The sequence below is a fragment of the Perna viridis genome, chromosome 5 (genome assembly GCF_037379345.1).
Source record: "Perna viridis isolate PV_CMFRI_1.1 ecotype Kerala chromosome 5, ASM3737934v1, whole genome shotgun sequence".
Lineage (NCBI taxonomy): Eukaryota > Metazoa > Mollusca > Bivalvia > Mytilida > Mytilidae > Perna > Perna viridis.
In genome coordinates, this window is record NC_142449.1 from 38455386 (window position 1) to 38476643 (window position 21258).

General features: G+C 31.4%; 1 protein-coding gene across 2 annotated transcripts in view; it reads right to left on the reverse strand.

The window, feature by feature from the left end:
- Nucleotides 1-21258, reverse strand: part of LOC148617416 (palmitoyltransferase ZDHHC23-like) — a 90223-nt gene that overhangs the window by 67993 nt on the left and 972 nt on the right. The gene's annotated exons all lie outside the window — the stretch shown is intronic.

A 21258-nucleotide genomic window follows, 5' to 3' on the forward strand; every position in this document is an offset into this window, starting at 1 on the left:
ACTGACTTGAGTAAAATAGTATTATACTTGATAATATTTTGCCAGTTTTAAAACAATTGAAAAATTAATTCCTCAAGAATTCTACATGCAATTTCATAATTTGTACTAGAGTTAGAAATAGTAGCCTGCCCGCCAACACGAGACTGGCTAATTTGAGCAAAAATCTATATAGCCATATAGTAAATATATTGAAAAATTGTATTCAGGACTGGCTAGGATTTGTACTGAACATTTATTCATTCCTCATGCATTCTACATGCTATTTCATATCCTATACTGCACAGAAATTCATTCCTCATGCATTCTACGAGCAATAAAATTCTCAAAACTGTTTATAATTTATCACTTAATGCAATTTACATGTACCTTTATACTCTCTACTGCACATAAATTCATTCCTCATGCATTCTACATGCCATTTCATATCCTGTACTGCACAAAATTCATTCCTCATGCATTCTATGAGCAATAAAATTCTAAAAACTGCTTATAATTTATCACTTAACGCAATTTACATGCACCTTTATACTCACTCTTTACTGCACATACCGGTAAATTAATTCCTCATGCATTCAACATGCAATTTCATACTTAGTACTGCACATAAATTCATTCCTCATGCATTCAACATGCAATTTTTTACTCTCTACTGCACATAAATTCATTCCTCAAGCATTCTACATGCCATTTCATACCCTATAGGCTAAAAACCACTAATTCCACTTTCCATAGGCTTCTATGCTAATTTCACAATATTCAATGGCTTCTCTGGACTTTACCTTAACTTTAACCTGCAGAGGACTATATATCAGCATGATTCTACATATGTCAGCTCACAATCCTCAGAATGGCATGTGGGGTTAGCAGACTTGCAGTGCAGTACTGGTCACCGGAAGTGAAGGGTCTATAAATAGCATGGGAAATCCCAGTGTTTTCACAAGATAGGGGTATATTTAAAAATCATTATGGAGATTAGGCTTCACATCACAAGAAGCAAAATGCACCTATAAAATGTACAGAAATGTTTTTCCTTTCAGAAACTGTTTAAATTTTTTAAATAAGATGAGAACTTTTTTCACAGCACTATGAGGAACAGGGGTAATTTTTGCGTAGGACTATTTTTGCGTACGTTCCGAATGCTCATTGGTTGAATTGGTGGTCTGTAACCTAAAGAGTCACTTTTTGTCTTAGAAAAAATAAATAACTATACAGGTATCTTCCTACACACATACTGAATGCATTTGCAAAGTTTCAGTGAAATGTGACAAGCACTTTTTTAAATATTTGATTTTTAAATATAGGGTAACCAAGTTGTGCGAGCAAAAAAGTGACAATATTCTACCATACTTAAATGCATTAAATATTTGCAAAGAACTTTTTCTGACTTTTCAAATAAAAAATATCAATCACAACTTGTTTTTTAACAATATTAATGAAGAAATAGTTTTAAAAGTAATCATTTTCTGAGAAATTGGTCTATTTTTAAAAATTTATTTCTGGCATGCCTCCCCCTTTTTCTTGATCACATGTCAAAAATCCTAAATCTTTAAATTTTCACAAAAGGTGATATATTTGGCTTTAAATTTGTAAATACAGTGTTTTCACATTAAAACATGACCAGTAAAGGGCACCTAAAGCAAAAAAAGTACTCAATAATGGATTTTCCATGTTGCCATAGGGGAATGCTGATATGGCCTTAACCGCAGTAATGAAAGTGAGTTTTTCCTCATTTCTAACCTAATTTTTGCTCAAATCTACACAAAACTTGATTTCAAGTGCTTATTACCACCATATTTAGGTAAATATAGCCCTCAAAGTTTAATATTTGATATTTTTACTAAATTTTCTACACTTTTTACAAGATAGGACATACAAATCAGCCAAAAAGACCAATTTTCCATAATTTGGACCTATAACTTAAAAAAATGCATATTTTGAAGGATTTTTGTAGTGTATTCCTCTCATGGCAAAGTTAACAAGATCTTCAAGTAGTTTAAAGCTATTTCAAGAAACTTTTCATTTTGCCATGGCTTCAGCTTAAGGCTAAAAACCACTAATTCCACTTTCCATAGGCTTCTATGCTAATTTCACAATATTCAATGGCTTCTCTGGACTTTACCTTAACTTTAACCTGCAGAGGACTATATATCAGCATGATTCTACATATGTCAGCTCACAATCCTCAGAATGGCATGTGGGGTTAGCAGACTTGCAGTGCAGTACTGGTCACCGGAAGTGAAGGGTCTATAAATAGCATGGGAAATCCCAGTGTTTTCACAAGATAGGGGTATATTTAAAAATCATTATGGAGATTAGGCTTCACATCACAAGAAGCAAAATGCACCTATAAAATGTACAGAAATGTTTTTCCTTTCAGAAACTGTTTAAATTTTTTAAATAAGATGAGAACTTTTTTCACAGCACTATGAGGAACAGGGGTAATTTTTGCGTAGGACTATTTTTGCGTACGTTCCGAATGCTCATTGGTTGAATTGGTGGTCTGTAACCTATACTGCACAGAAATTCATTCCTCATGCATTCAACATTTAATTTTTTACCCTCTACTGCACATAAATTCATTCCTCAGGCATTCTACATGCCATTTCATATCCTGTAATGCACAGAAATTCATTCCTCATGCATTCTATGAGCAATAAAATTCTCAAAACTGCTTATAATTTATCACTTAATGCAATTTACATGCACCTTTGTACTCTCTACTGCACATAAATTCATTCCTCATGCATTCAACATGCAATTTCATACTTAGTACTGCACATAAATTCATTCCTCAGGCAATCTACATGCAATTTCATACTTAGTACTGCAAATAAATTCATTCCTCATGCATTCAACATGCAATTTTTTACTCTCTACTGCACATAAATTCATTCCTCAGGCATTCTACATGCAATTTAATACTTAGTACTACACATAAATTCATTCTTTATGCATTCTACATGCCATTTCATAACCTATACTGCACAGAAATTCATTCCTCAAGCATTCAACATTTAATTTTTTACTCTCTACTGCACATAAATTCATACCTCAGGCATTCTACATGCAATTTCATATTTAGTACTGCACAGAAATTCATTCCTCGTGCATTCAACATGCAATGTTTTACTCTCTACTGCACATAAATTCATTCCTCAAGAATTCTACATGCAATTACACACTTAGTACTGTACATAAATTCATTCCTCATGCATTATACATGCAATTTCATGAATGAAGTTGCATGTAGAATGCTTGAGGAATCAATTTCATTTTATATGTACAAAGTATCAAATAATTCAGATAAAAACTTCAAAATTATACCAAGTCAAGCAGTAGGATTATAAAATGAATAAATGCAATATAGGATTTTAATGACTTTTCTAAGGAGCTGATGTGAAATGCCTTTTTAACCTTTACCCTGTTTTTAAAAACAATTGTCAGCACATAACAATTGCTAGATTTTCTCTAATTTTGAACACATTTGAACCAAAAAACAAAAAAAAACCCAAAAATTGGCTTCAAAGTTTATGTCATACAATCATTCATTATGAAATGAATATCATTATCATATTAATTCAAATTTTGATTGAAAAAAATAAAAATATTTTGAAAAGAGCTGAGAGCTGTTGGTTGTTTTATCTGATTTGCAGGCTACCATTCATTGAAGGTATATAGGTCGCCTTAGGCTGTCGATTTTCCATTCCTGGTTGAGTGGTTGTCTCCTTGAAATACTCCCAATTTCCATTCTTTTTATACCTTGGATTTGTAATCTCTTGATTATTGTCTGTTTTCTTTTTTGCACCTAGTCTTTGTAATATACTAAATGATTGTACCATAGATTAAATGATTGGATATGAACTGAACACAAAACCAATAAATACCAAACACAAAACTGAAAGAAAAACATAACACTTTAATATTTCAAAAGAAAAAACCAAAAAAGTAGATCACAACATGTGATTTTGACTAGAAATTAAGGAAAATATTGTAAATGTCTAAAACATAGTCTTCCAAGCAATGCAAGACAATGGCAGAACATAAAAAAATTTTGAACGTTTTCTTTATCTGTTTTTTACTAGGAAGCGGGAAATATTGTCTGAACTTTGTATTGTTTTTCTGGTCTACCACATTTTAAAACTGCTCGAGCTTTCCTCTTCTCTACTTTTTCTTGCTTTTTTTGTGTTTTTCTTACAATCCCCATTTCTCTAGCTGAAACACCAGACCTTTCAGTGATTTTTTCTTCATAATTATATGTTCAGCTTTATTATATTAAATAGTTAAGTTTAGCTAAGATGATTGTCACGTAGCTTTTACCTATGCTTTATTAATATCATTTTATACTCATTCATGTATACATATATTATGGTGTAATTTACATTATAGAACTACTGCTATTGACGCTCAATATATCTAGGGATCATTTGTTGTCAATGTTCAAACCTGATATTCTCTGAAACAAAACAAAAATAATGCAAAAAGATGTTTGAGTATGTATTTACGTATGATTTTTTTCAGGTATTCCTCGCTTGCGATAACATACAGAAATGGAGTACATTTTAATTGCAAAATGAAAATTCAAGGATCTTGGTATCTCTATGATGGTCTAAGGGAGTACCATAGTGCAGGAACTGGCCTACAGAAACTATGCTCACCAAAACCAAGACAAGGCTATAGACAAAATTATGTTTTATATTACCGTAATAAAATATCACCTTGAACCTCGCATTTTTCCTACTATAAGCATACTCTGGGATATTGCACTTGCAGAGATAAAAAAGCATACATTTCAGGAAATTAAAAAAAAAAAAATAGATTAGTTTCTCAACCAAATATATATATAAATATATATATATATATATTTGCTGAAAGTGAAAAAAAAAAAAAAAAAAAAAAAAAAAAAAAAAAAAAAAAAATGCCAATTTTATTTTGGTCTGAAAAAAAATTTAAATTAGGAAATCCCAGGCCCCCCACCATAAGAAAATGGTTCGTGCCTTACAAACAACTTCTCCAGATGGAATAAACGAGAAAAGATAATTCATTTTTAGGTCTTGGTCTAAGGCTAGTACAGCACTACATGATATACATCAATACACCGTACTACTATATTTTGACTTTTTTAAATTGTTTTCCACTGTTAATTTTTACTTTTAATTTTGATAAAAAAAAACCTCTTTGTTATTTTCATTCAGGCTCCTTACCATTTGCTTGTGTGCCTTTGATTAAGGTACAATCACCCACAGCGTACGTGATTTAGCTTCGGGATCTGCTTTGATCTTGAACTTTGTGAGTTTTATGCTCATAAAGTTTTATGAGTTTTATGCTGAAGAAGGATATCAGTTATCCGAAATATTCAATGTAAATTTTACCATCTTCTGGTGATGTTAAACATATTTAGACGTTTATTTAATTTATTGTTATGTTATGCATCGTTTTTAACGATCCATCACCCCGTCAGAGTGATTGTTGACTTATATGTAGACAATTGAATGAATGATTGGGGGTTTTTATGTTCGTGACTATCCTTACGGTCCTCGCGCGACTGCCCCTTACGGGGATTCTCTTCGTAAATGTCTGTTAATAGTTGGAGGTAGCGGAGCCCAGCCTTTGGGATATCCGACCGAAGAACTCGGTCAGAGTATGTCCTACTAGCGGCTGGGCTGCTCTGTTGACGCTCTGGCCTACTCACAGACCCCACGTGGGTCCGAGAGCGTTTCCCCACTCTAACTGTTTGGGAAAACGTCAATGTTTAGAGTGTCTTTATTGACGATTAATTATATATATATACACAAACGTCTCAGAATGTGACGACTCTATTTGCTACACTGCTCCATCGGATCAAATTGATACAGGGAAGATATGTAAACGTATAGAATGGTCTGAAAAATTCCCAACGATGTTAGAACCTGCAGCAGCGCTAAGCTTGTAAAAGGCGACTAAATAGTGCTCAAGACCCTAGCCGGAGGCTAGGGAGCTCTGTCCACAGAGCAACTGGGATGTGTGCCCCAGGTGGTGGAATGGGGTACCCCTGGCGTGTTACATGCTGGGGTTGTCAGGCTATAATACGGAAAACCTGACCGCAAACCATAGTGGTGCACCGTGTTGGGAAAGATGCCACGTTCCTCGCACGTTAAAGAACCCTACTGTGGTATTCTCCCGGAGTAGGAACCATAGGGCTCCGCCACAGGAGGCTAAATTACCCGACCCTACCCATGTCTCCCTATTTCCAGTGGCAATCAAAGTATGTCGACCCCATTATCCTTGTGTCCCATCTTTTTTTTCATTTCACCATCATTTCATGTTCTTTTTATCATCAATTTCATGTTTATCGTCTGAATATAGCTGAAATATTGCTGCTCGGACGTTAAACCCCAACAAACAAACAAACAAACAAACAAAGAATAGCAAAAGGAATATCCAACAGGATTTTTTTCTGGTCGATATTCGTTTGACATTCGTTGCCAGTTTATATATTGAATATAGAATGCAATTTGAATATCAAAATGAATATCAAACAGGATTTTTTTTTCAGTTCGATATTCGTTTCCGGTTTATATATTGAATATACAACGGATGTGAATATCAAATTGAATATCAAACAGGAGTTTGGTCTGTTCGATATTCAATAGACATTCGTTTCCGCTTAATATATTGAATTTAGAACGGACATGAACATCAAACTAAAAATCAAACAGGATTTTTTTACTCTTCGATATTCATTTTACATTCGTTGCCGGTTTATATATTGAATATAGAATGGATTTGAATATCAAAATGAATATCAAACAGGATTTTTTTACTGTTCGATATTCATTTGACATTCGTTTCCGGTTGATATATTGAATATAGAACGGATTTGAATATCAAATTGAAGGTCTAATAGGATTTTTTGTTCGATATTCGTTAGACAGTCGTTTCCGGTTTATATATTTAATATACTGAATGGATTTAAATATCGAACGGAATATCAAACAGGATTTTTTTTTCTCTTCCATATTCCTTTGACATTCGTTGCCGGTTTATATATTGAATACAGAATGCATTGGAATATGAAATGAAATATCGAAAAGGATTTTTTTCTGTTCGATATTCGTTAGACATTCGTGTCCGGTTTATATATTGAATATAGAATAGATTTCAATATCAAAATGAAGATCTAATAGGATTTTGTTTCTGTTCGATATTCATTTGACATTCATTTCCAGTTTATATATTGAATATAGAACGGATTTGAATATCAAAATAAATATGAAGCAGATATGTTTTCTATTCCATATTCGTTTGACATTCATTTCCGGTTTATATATTGAATATAGAACGGATTTGATTATCAAAATAAATATGAAGCAGGATATTTTTTCTATTCGATTATTCGTTTGACATTTGTTTCCAATTTATATATTGAATATAGAATACATTTAAATATGGAACTGAATATCAAACAAGATTTTTTTACTGTTCGACATTCATTTTACATTCGTTTCCGGTTTTTATATTGAATATAGGTTACAGACCACCAATTCAACCAATGAGCATTTGGAACGTACGCAAAAATAGTCCTACGCAGAAATTACCCCTGTTCCTCATAGTGCTGTGAAAAAAATTCTCATCTTATTTAAAAAATTTAAACAGTTTCTGAAAGGAAAAACATTTCTGTACATTTTATAGATGCATTTTGCTTCTTGTGATGTGAAGCCTAATCTCCATAATGATTTTTAAATATACCCCTATCTTGTGAAAACACTGGGATTTCCCATGCTATTTATAGACCCTTCACTTCCGGTGACCAGTACTGCACTGCAAGTCTGCTAACCCCACATGCCATTCTGAGGATTGTGAGCTGACATATGTAGAATCATGCTGATATATAATCCTCTGCAGGTTAAAGTTAAGGTAAAGTCCAGAGAAGCCATTGAATATTGTGAAATTAGCATAGAAGCCTATGGGAAGTGGAATTAGTGGTTTTTAGCCTATAGGACGGATTTGAATTTCAAACTGAAGGCACGAGAGCACAATTAATTTTCAAGTGCAATTCAATATACACGTTTGAGCAGATATAAAAATAATTCCACCGGCGGAAACTGAATTAAACTGCTCTGGCCTAAAGATGTGTACAAATAGGATTTTATATATCAATTGTAGAAAATATTACTATCATTTTCTGAAATTAATACATATAACCCGGAGATGGGGTAAACATGACAAATGAAGTCCCAAATTTCAACCTTCTTCCACTGAACCAAATCACAACCTTTATTAGTCAGAATTGATTAATGAAAAAAATCCCATGTAATTTTGATCTATTTTCTACCAATTAGAGGCTAAACTTCAGCAAATAAGTTTCCAGTGAAAATATGAAAAAATGTGGAAGGTACCTACTACCAAAGTTGGAACTACAGTCAAACCTCGGTAGCTCGAACTCCAAAGGACCATTGAAATGTGTTCGAGTTATCGGGAATTCGAGAAATTGAAGTGCGTATATTTCCTGATTTTTTTCGGTGCCGGTCCGAGTTCGACATTATCGTTAGAAATTGCCTACTTCCTACGAAGTTGTGTTAGATCGTGGATCTTTTTCATTCGCTTTCGAAAGAATATGTTGATTTGTGGACATTTAAAATGCTGTGTTCGCTTTTAAAAGTGTTTTCATCCGATTTTCTTTCCTGCTTTTATCATACCGACTTCGGAACATTCTCGAACTTCAATCAGTGTTAAGTTAAAGATGAAAACTACCTAATTAGTAATGACTTACATTTTACCTGTAATTAACTGAAATGACAATGAGTAATGATAGGGTTTCAGTTTTTCACACCTTTTATTACCCAAGCTGACAAAATTGCTGACGAGTTCGAGTTAGTGAGGATTATTCTCTAAAATTTATTACCAAACGGACCGACTAGTCAGTTCGCGTGTTCGAGAAATCGAAGTTTGAGAAATCCAAGGTTATTTCTATGGATTATTTAGGAGAAAATTTTGATACTTTGGATTGTGTTCGAGAAATCCCGGGTGTTCGAGCCATCCGAGTTCGAGCGAGTGAAGTTCGACTGCATATTCGTATACAACGAAAATCTAGGGGAATTAATTATGTTCTCGTAACTGAATATCAAACAGTTTTTTTTTCTGTACGAAAGTCAAGTTTGATATTCAAATCCGTTCTATATTCAATATATTACCCGGAAACGAATGTCAAAGGAATATCGAAAAGAAAAAAAAATCCTGTTTGATATTCATTTTGATATTGAAATCCACTCTATATTCCACATGTAACTGGAAAAGATTGTCAAACGAATATCGAATAGAAAACAAATCCTGTTTGATATTCATTTTGATATTCAAATCCATTCTGTATTCAATATTTAAACCGGAAACGAATGTCTAACGAATATTGGACAGAAAAAAATTCCGTTTGATATTCAAATCCATTCTATATTCTATATATAAACCGGAAACGAACTTGGAACGAATATCGAGCGGACCAAACTCCTGTTTGATATTCATTTTGATAATCAAATCCTTTCTATATTCAATATATAACACGGAAACAAATATCAAACGAATATCGAACATAAAAAATCCTCTTTTATATTCAGTTTAATATTCAATTCCATTCTTTATTCAATACATAAACCGGAAGCGAATATCAAACGAATATGGAACCGAAAACAATTATGTTGATATTCAGTTTGATATTCATATCTGTTCTATATTCCATACGAAAACGGGAATCGAGTATCAAACGAATATCGAATTAAAAGGAAATTCTGTTTGATATTCAGAATGACAATCAAATCCATTCTATACTCAATATATAACTGCAAAGGAATGTCCAACGAATATCGAATTAAAAAGAAATCCTGTTTGATATTTCATTTTGATATTCAACTGAATTCTATAGTCAATATATAAAACAGGAACAAAGAAAAAATGAATATCGAACATTGAAAATGGATAAAATGATCGATTTCCACCGTGCAAAAATGTTCAGATTACCCAAAATATCGGCAAAAATATATATAGTAAAATCATGCGAAAGAAAATTAAATTTGTAAACGATGCGGATCTTTTATTCGGTTTCAAACCTTCAATTCGATGTATGAAAGCGCTTTCCGGACATAATTTGAAATTTTGTGATGATGACCGAAGAGAATTGTGCTGTTTTTTAGTTTACGATTTTTTTCAATTGTTTTCCTTGAAAATGGGATAAAATGATCGATTTCCACCGTGCAAAAATGTTCAGATTACCAAAATATCGGCAAAACTATAAATTGATAATCTTTCAAAAAAATAATTAAATTTATAAACGGATGCGGATCTTTTATTCGGTTTCAAACCTTCAATTCGATGTATGAAAGCGCTTTCCGGACATAAGTTGAAATTTTGTGATGATGACCGAAGAGAATTGTGCTTTTTTTTATTTGACGATTTTTTCAATTGTTTTTCCTTGAAAATGGATAAAATGATCGATTTTCACCGTGCAAAAATGTTCAGAATACCCAAAATACCGGCAAAACTGAAAATTGATAATCTTTCAAAAAGATAATTAAATTTGTAAACGGATGCGGATCTTTCATTCGGTTTAAAACCTTCAATTCGATGTATGAAAGCGCTTTCCGGACATAATTTGAAATTTTGTGATCATGACCGAAAAAAATTGTGCTTTTTTTATTTGATGATTTTTTCAATATTTTTCCTTGAAAATGGATAAAATGGTCGATTTCCACCGTGAAAAAATGTTCAGAATACCCAAAATATCGGCAAAACTATAAATTGATAATCTTTCCAAAAAATAATTAAATTTGTAAACGGATGCGGATCTTTTATTCGGTTTAAAACCTTCAATTCGATGTATGAAAGCACTTTCCGGACATAATTTGAAATTTTGTGATCATGACCAAAAAAAATTCTGCTTTTTTTTATTTGACGATTTTTTCATTTTTTTTTCCCTTGAAAATGGATAAAATGATCGATTTCCACCGTGCAAAAATGTTCAGATTACTCAAGATATCGTCAAAACTATAAATTGACAATCTTTGCAAAAATAATTAAATTTGTAAACGATGCGGATCTTTTATTCGGTTTAAAACCTTCAATTCAATGTATAAAAGCGCTTTGCGGAGATAATTTGAAATTTTGTGATCACGACCGAAAAAAATTGTGCTTTTTTTATTTGATGATTTTTTCTATATTTTTCCTTGAAAATGGATAAAATGGTCGATTTCCACCGTGAAAAAATGTTCAGAATACCCAAAATATCGGCGAAACTATACATTGATAATCTTTCAAAAAAATAATTAAATTTCTAACCGGATGCGGATCTTTTATTCGGTTTAAAACCTTCAATTCGATGTATGAAAGCGCTTTCCGGACACAATTTGAAATTTTGTGATCATGACCGAAGAGAATTGTGCTTTTTTTTATTTGACGATTTTTTCAATTGTTTTTCCTTGAAAATGGATAAAATGATCGATTTCCACCGTGCAAAAATGTTCAGAATACCCAAAATATCGGCGAAACTATACATTGATAATCTTTCAAAAAAATAATTAAATTTCTAACCGGATGCGGATCTTTTATTCGGTTTAAAACCTTCAATTCGATGTATGAAAGCGCTTTCCGGACACAATTTGAAATTTTGTGATGATGACCGAAGAGAATTGTGCTTTTTTTTATTTGACGATTTTTTCAATTGTTTTTCCTTGAAAATGGATAAAATGATCGATTTCCACCGTGCAAAAATGTTCAGAATACCCAAAATATCGACAAAACTATAAATTGATAATCTTTCCAAAAAATAATTAAATTTGTAAACGGATGCGGATCTTTTATTCGGTTTAAAACCTTCAATTCGATATAGGAAAGCGCTTTCCGGACACAATTTGAAATTTTGTGATGATGACCAAAGAAAACTGCTTTTTTGTTTGACGATTTTTTCATTTTTTTTTCCATTGAAAATGGATAAAATGATCGATTTCCACCGTGCAAAAATGTTCAGAATACCCAAAATACCGGCAAAACTGAAAATTGATAATCTTTCAAAAAGATAATTAAATTTGTAAACGGATGCGGATCTTTCATTCGGTTTAAAACCTTCAATTCGATGTATGAAAGCGCTTTCCGGACATAATTTGAAATTTTGTGATCATGACCGAAAAAAATTGTGCTTTTTTTATTTGATGATTTTTTCAATATTTTTCCTTGAAAATGGATAAAATGGTCGATTTCCACCGTGAAAAAATGTTCAGAATACCCAAAATATCGGCAAAACTATAAATTGATAATCTTTCCAAAAAATAATTAAATTTGTAAACGGATGCGGATCTTTTATTCGGTTTAAAACCTTCAATTCGAAGTATGAAAGCGCTTTCCGGACACAATTTGAAATTTTGTGATCATGACAAAAGAAAACTGCTTTTTGTTTGACGATTTTTTCATTTTTTTCCCCTTGAAAATGGATAAAATGATCGATTTGCACCGTGCAAAAATGTTCAGAATACCCAAAATATCGGCGAAACTACACATTGATGATCTTTCAAAAAAATAATTAAATTTCTAACCGGATGCGGATCTTTTATTCGGTTTAAAACCTTCAATTCGATATAGGAAAGCGCTTTCCGGACACAATTTGAAATTTTGTGATCATGACAAAAGAAAACTGCTTTTTTGTTTGACGATTTTTTCATTTTTTTTCCCTTGAAAATGGATAAAATGATCGATTTGCACCGTGCAAAAATGTTCAGAATACCCAAAATACCGGCAAAACTGAAAATTGATAATCTTTCAAAAAGATAATTAAATTTGTAAACGGATGCGGATCTTTTATTCGGTTTAAAACCTTCAATTCGAAGTATGAAAGCGCTTTCCGGACATAATTTGAAATTTTGTGATGATGACCGAAGAGAATTGTGCTTTTTTTTATTTGACGATTTTTTCATTTTTTTTCCCTTGAAAATGGATAAAATGATCGATTTCCACCGTGCAAAAATGTTCAGAATACCCAAAATATCGGCGAAACTATACATTGATAATCTTTCAAAAAAATAATTAAATTTCTAACCGGATGCGGATCTTTTATTCGGTTTAAAACCTTCAATTCGAAGTATGAAAGCGCTTTCCGGACATAATTTGAAATTTTGTGATGATGACCGAAGAGAATTGTGCTTTTTTTTATTTGACGATTTTTTCATTTTTTTTCCCTTGAAAATGGATAAAATGGTCGATTTCCACCGTGAAAAAATGTTCAGAATACCCAAAATATCGGCAAAACTATAAATTGATAATCTTTCCAAAAAATAATTAAATTTGTAAACGGATGCGGATCTTTTATTCGGTTTAAAACCTTCAATTCGAAGTATGAAAGCGCTTTCCGGACACAATTTGAAATTTTGTGATCATGACAAAAGAAAACTGCTTTTTGTTTGACGATTTTTTCATTTTTTTCCCTTGAAAATGGATAAAATGATCGATTTCCACCGTGCAAAAATGTTCAGATTACTCAAGATATCGTCAAAACTATAAATTGACAATCTTTCCAAAAATAATTAAATTTGTAAACGATGCGGATCTTTTATTCGGTTTAAAACCTTCAATTCAATGTATGAAAGCGCTTTGCGGACATACTTTGAAATTTTGTGATCACGACCGAAAAAAATTGTGCTTTTTTTATTTGATGATTTTTTCTATATTTTTCCTTGAAAATGGATAAAATGGTCGATTTCCACCGTGAAAAAATGTTCAGAATACCCAAAATATCGGCAAAACTATAAATTGATAATCTTTCCAAAAAATAATTAAATTTCTAACCGGATGCGGATCTTTTATTCGGTTTAAAACCTTCAATTCAATGTATGAAAGCGCTTTCCGGACATAATTTGAAATTTTGTGATCATGACAAAAGAAAACTGCTTTTTGTTTGACGATTTTTTCATTTTTTTCCCCTTGAAAATGGATAAAATGATCGATTTGCACGGTGCAAAAATGTTCAGAATACCGAAAATATCGGCGAAACTACACATTGATGATCTTTCAAAAAAATAATTAAATTTGTAACCGGATGCGGATCTTTTATTCGGTTTAAAACCTTCAATTCGATGTATGAAAGCGCTTTCCGGACACAATTTGAAATTTTGTGATGATGACCAAAGAAAACTGCTTTTTTGTTTGACGATTTTTTCATTTTTTTTTCCATTGAAAATGGATAAAATGATCGATTTCCACCGTGCAAAAATGTTCAGAATACCCAAAATACCGGCAAAACTGAAAATTGATAATCTTTCAAAAAGATAATTAAATTTGTAAACGGATGCGGATCTTTCATTCGGTTTAAAACCTTCAATTCGATGTATAAAAGCGCTTTGCGGACATAATTTGAAATTTTGTGATCACGACCGAAAAAAATTGTGCTTTTTTTATTTGATGATTTTTTCTATATTTTTCCTTGAAAATGGATAAAATGGTCGATTTCCACCGTGAAAAAATGTTCAGAATACCCAAAATATCGGCGAAACTATACATTGATAATCTTTCCAAAAAATAATTATATTTCTAACCGGATGCGGATCTTTTATTCGGTTTAAAACCTTCAATTCGATGTATGAAAGCGCTTTCCGGACACAATTTGAAATTTTATGATGATGACAAAAGAAAACTGCTTTTTTCTTTGACGATTTTTTCATTTTTTTCCCTTGAAAATGGATAAAATGATCGATTTCCACCGTGCATAAATGTTCAGATTACCAAAATATCGGCAAAACTAAAAATTGATAATCTTTCAAAAAGATAATTAAATTTGTAAACGGATGCGGATCTTTTATTCGGTTTAAAACCTTCAATTCGATATAGGAAAGCGCTTTCCGGACACAATTTGAAATTTTGTGATGATGACCAAAGAAAACTGCTTTTTTGTTTGACGATTTTTTCATTTTTTTTTCCATTGAAAATGGATAAAATGATCGATTTCCACCGTGCAAAAATGTTCAGAATACCCAAAATACCGGCAAAACTGAAAATTGATAATCTTTCAAAAAGATAATTAAATTTGTAAACGGATGCGGATCTTTCATTCGGTTTAAAACCTTCAATTCGATGTATGAAAGCGCTTTCCGGACATAATTTGAAATTTTGTGATCATGACCGAAAAAAATTGTGCTTTTTTTATTTGATGATTTTTTCAATATTTTTCCTTGAAAATGGATAAAATGGTGGATTTCCACCGTGAAAAAATGTTCAGAATACCCAAAATATCGGCAAAACTATAAATTGATAATCTTTCCAAAAAATAATTAAATTTGTAAACGGATGCGGATCTTTTATTCGGTTTAAAACCTTCAATTCAATGTATGAAAGCGCTTTGCGGACATACTTTGAAATTTTGTGATCACGACCGAAAAAAATTGTGCTTTTTTTATTTGACGATTTTTTCATTTTTTCCCCCTTGAAAATGGATAAAATGATCGATTTGCACCGTGCAAAAATGTTCAGAATACCCAAAATATCGGCGAAACTACACATTGATGATCTTTCAAAAAAATAATTAAATTTCTAACCGGATGCGGATCTTTTATTCGGTTTAAAACCTTCAATTCGATGTATGAAAGCGCTTTCCGGACACAATTTGAAATTTTATGATGGTGACAAAAGAAAACTGCTTTTTTCTTTGACGATTTTTTCATTTTTTTCCCTTGAAAATGGATAAAATGATCGATTTCCACCGTGCATAAATGTTCAGATTACCAAAATATCGGCAAAACTAAAAATTGATAATCTTTCAAAAAGATAATTAAATTTGTAAACGGATGCGGATCTTTCATTCGGTTTAAAACCTTCAATTCGATGTATGAAAGCGCTTTCCGGACATAATTTGAAATTTTGTGATCATGACCAAAAAAAATTCTGCTTTTTTTTATTTGACGATTTTTTCAATATTTTTCCTTGAAAATGGATAAAATGGTCGATTTCCACCGTGAAAAAATGTTCAGAATACCCAAAATATCGGCAAAACTATAAATTGATAATCTTTCCAAAAAATAATTAAATTTGTAAACGGATGCGGATCTTTTATTCGGTTTAAAACCTTCAATTCGATGTATGAAAGCACTTTCCGGACATAATTTGAAATTTTGTGATCATGACCAAAAAAAATTCTGCTTTTTTTTATTTGACGATTTTTTCATTTTTTTTTCCCTTGAAAATGGATAAAATGATCGATTTCCACCGTGCAAAAATGTTCAGATTACTCAAGATATCGTCAAAACTATAAATTGACAATCTTTGCAAAAATAATTAAATTTGTAAACGATGCGGATCTTTTATTCGGTTTAAAACCTTCAATTCAATGTATAAAAGCGCTTTGCGGACATAATTTGAAATTTTGTGATCACGACCGAAAAAAATTGTGCTTTTTTTATTTGATGATTTTTTCTATATTTTTCCTTGAAAATGGATAAAATGGTCGATTTCCACCGTGAAAAAATGTTCAGAATACCCAAAATATCGGCGAAACTATACATTGATAATCTTTCAAAAAAATAATTAAATTTCTAACCGGATGCGGATCTTTTATTCGGTTTAAAACCTTCAATTCGATGTATGAAAGCGCTTTCCGGACACAATTTGAAATTTTGTGATCATGACCGAAGAGAATTGTGCTTTTTTTTATTTGACGATTTTTTCAATTGTTTTTCCTTGAAAATGGATAAAATGATCGATTTCCACCGTGCAAAAATGTTCAGAATACCCAAAATATCGGCGAAACTATACATTGATAATCTTTCAAAAAAATAATTAAATTTCTAACCGGATGCGGATCTTTTATTCGGTTTAAAACCTTCAATTCGATGTATGAAAGCGCTTTCCGGACACAATTTGAAATTTTGTGATGATGACCGAAGAGAATTGTGCTTTTTTTTATTTGACGATTTTTTCAATTGTTTTTCCTTGAAAATGGATAAAATGATCGATTTCCACCGTGCAAAAATGTTCAGAATACCCAAAATATCGACAAAACTATAAATTGATAATCTTTCCAAAAAATAATTAAATTTGTAAACGGATGCGGATCTTTTATTCGGTTTAAAACCTTCAATTCGATATAGGAAAGCGCTTTCCGGACACAATTTGAAATTTTGTGATGATGACAAAAGAAAACTGCTTTTTTCTTTGACGATTTTTTCATTTTTTTCCCTTGAAAATGGATAAAATGATCGATTTGCACCGTGCAAAAATGTTCAGATTACCAAAATATCGGCAAAACTAAAAATTGATAATCTTTCAAAAAGATAATTAAATTTGTAAACGGATGCGGATCTTTCATTCGGTTTAAAACCTTCAATTCGATGTATGAAAGCGCTTTCCGGACATAATTTGAAATTTTGTGATCATGACCGAAAAAAATTGTGCTTTTTTTATTTGATGATTTTTTCAATATTTTTCCTTGAAAATGGATAAAATGGTCGATTTCCACCGTGAAAAAATGTTCAGAATACCCAAAATATCGGCAAAACTATAAATTGATAATCTTTCCAAAAAATAATTAAATTTCTAACCGGATGCGGATCTTTTATTCGGTTTAAAACCTTCAATTCGATATAGGAAAGCGCTTTCCGGAAACAATTTGAAATTTTGTGATGATGACCAAAGAAAACTGCTTTTTTGTTTGACGATTTTTTCATTTTTTTTCCCTTGAAAATGGATAAAATGATCGATTTGCACCGTGCAAAAATGTTCAGAATACCCAAAATACCGGCAAAACTGAAAATTGATAATCTTTCAAAAAGATAATTAAATTTGTAAACGGATGCGGATCTTTCATTCGGTTTAAAACCTTCAATTCGATGTATGAAAGCGCTTTCCGGACATAATTTGAAATTTTGTGATCATGACCGAAAAAAATTGTGCTTTTTTTATTTGATGATTTTTTCAATATTTTTCCTTGAAAATGGATAAAATGGTCGATTTCCACCGTGAAAAAATGTTCAGAATACCCAAAATATCGGCAAAACTATAAATTGATAATCTTTCCAAAAAATAATTAAATTTGTAAACGGATGCGGATCTTTTATTCGGTTTAAAACCTTCAATTCGATGTATGAAAGCACTTTCCGGACATAATTTGAAATTTTGTGATCATGACCAAAAAAAATTCTGCTTTTTTTTATTTGACGATTTTTTCATTTTTTTTTCCCTTGAAAATGGATAAAATGATCGATTTCCACCGTGCAAAAATGTTCAGATTACTCAAGATATCGTCAAAACTATAAATTGACAATCTTTGCAAAAATAATTAAATTTGTAAACGATGCGGATCTTTTATTCGGTTTAAAACCTTCAATTCAATGTATAAAAGCGCTTTGCGGAGATAATTTGAAATTTTGTGATCACGACCGAAAAAAATTGTGCTTTTTTTATTTGATGATTTTTTCTATATTTTTCCTTGAAAATGGATAAAATGGTCGATTTCCACCGTGAAAAAATGTTCAGAATACCCAAAATATCGGCGAAACTATACATTGATAATCTTTCAAAAAAATAATTAAATTTCTAACCGGATGCGGATCTTTTATTCGGTTTAAAACCTTCAATTCGATGTATGAAAGCGCTTTCCGGACACAATTTGAAATTTTGTGATCATGACCGAAGAGAATTGTGCTTTTTTTTATTTGACGATTTTTTCAATTGTTTTTCCTTGAAAATGGATAAAATGATCGATTTCCACCGTGCAAAAATGTTCAGAATACCCAAAATATCGGCGAAACTATACATTGATAATCTTTCAAAAAAATAATTAAATTTCTAACCGGATGCGGATCTTTTATTCGGTTTAAAACCTTCAATTCGATGTATGAAAGCGCTTTCCGGACACAATTTGAAATTTTGTGATGATGACCGAAGAGAATTGTGCTTTTTTTTATTTGACGATTTTTTCAATTGTTTTTCCTTGAAAATGGATAAAATGATCGATTTCCACCGTGCAAAAATGTTCAGAATACCCAAAATATCGACAAAACTATAAATTGATAATCTTTCCAAAAAATAATTAAATTTGTAAACGGATGCGGATCTTTTATTCGGTTTAAAACCTTCAATTCGATATAGGAAAGCGCTTTCCGGACACAATTTGAAATTTTGTGATGATGACCAAAGAAAACTGCTTTTTTGTTTGACGATTTTTTCATTTTTTTTTCCCTTGAAAATGGATAAAATGATCGATTTCCACCGTGCAAAAATGTTCAGAATACCCAAAATACCGGCAAAACTGAAAATTGATAATCTTTCAAAAAGATAATTAAATTTGTAAACGGATGCGGATCTTTCATTCGGTTTAAAACCTTCAATTCGATGTATGAAAGCGCTTTCCGGACATAATTTGAAATTTTGTGATCATGACCGAAAAAAATTGTGCTTTTTTTATTTGATGATTTTTTCAATATTTTTCCTTGAAAATGGATAAAATGGTCGATTTCCACCGTGAAAAAATGTTCAGAATACCCAAAATATCGGCAAAACTATAAATTGATAATCTTTCCAAAAAATAATTAAATTTGTAAACGGATGCGGATCTTTTATTCGGTTTAAAACCTTCAATTCGATGTATGAAAGCACTTTCCGGACACAATTTGAAATTTTGTGATCATGACCAAAAAAAATTCTGCTTTTTTTTATTTGACGATTTTTTCATTTTTTTTCCCTTGAAAATGGATAAAATGATCGATTTCCACCGTGCAAAAATGTTCAGATTACTCAAGATATCGTCAAAACTATAAATTGACAATCTTTCCAAAAATAATTAAATTTGTAAACGATGCGGATCTTTTATTCGGTTTAAAACCTTCAATTCAATGTATGAAAGCGCTTTGCGGACATAATTTGAAATTTTGTGATCACGACTGAAAAAAATTGTGCTTTTTTTATTTGATGATTTTTTCTATATTTTTCCTTGAAAATGGATAAAATGGTCGATTTCCACCGTGAAAAAATGTTCAGAATACCCAAAATATCGGCGAAACTATACATTGATAATCTTTCAAAAAAATAATTAAATTTCTAACCGGATGCGGATCTTTTATTCGGTTTAAAACCTTCAATTCGATGTATGAAAGCGCTTTCCGGACACAATTTGAAATTTTGTGATCATGACCGAAGAGAATTGTGCTTTTTTTTATTTGACGATTTTTTCAATTGTTTTTCCTTGAAAATGGATAAAATGATCGATTTCCACCGTGCAAAAATGTTCAGAATACCCAAAATATCGGCGAAACTATACATTGATAATCTTTCAAAAAAATAATTAAATTTCTAACCGGATGCGGATCTTTTATTCGGTTTAAAACCTTCAATTCGATGTATGAAAGCGCTTTCCGGACACAATTTGAAATTTTGTGATGATGACCGAAGAGAATTGTGCTTTTTTTTATTTGACGATTTTTTCAATTGTTTTTCCTTGAAAATGGATAAAATGATCGATTTCCACCGTGCTAAAATGTTCAGAATACCCAAAATATCGACAAAACTATAAATTGATAATCTTTCCAAAAAATAATTAAATTTGTAAACGGATGCGGATCTTTTATTCGGTTTAAAACCTTCAATTCGATATAGGAAAGCGCTTTCCGGACACAATTTGAAATTTTGTGATGATGACCAAAGAAAACTGCTTTTTTGTTTGACGATTTTTTCATTTTTTTTCCCTTGAAAATGGATAAAATGATCGATTTCCACCGTGCAAAAATGTTCAGATTACTCAAGATATCGTCAAAACTATAAATTGACAATCTTTCCAAAAATAATTAAATTTGTAAACGATGCGGATCTTTTATTCGGTTTAAAACCTTCAATTCAATGTATGAAAGCGCTTTGCGGACATAATTTGAAATTTTGTGATCACGACCGAAAAAAATTGTGCTTTTTTTATTTGATGATTTTTTCTATATTTTTCCTTGAAAATGGATAAAATGGTCGATTTCCACCGTGAAAAAATGTTCAGAATACCCAAAATATCGGCGAAACTATACATTGATAATCTTTCAAAAAAATAATTAAATTTCTAACCGGATGCGGATCTTTTATTCGGTTTAAAACCTTCAATTCGATGTATGAAAGCGCTTTCCGGACACAATTTGAAATTTTGTGATCATGACCGAAGAGAATTGTGCTTTTTTTTATTTGACGATTTTTTCAATTGTTTTTCCTTGAAAATGGATAAAATGATCGATTTCCACCGTGCAAAAATGTTCAGAGTACCCAAAATATCGGCAACATTTCTGATTT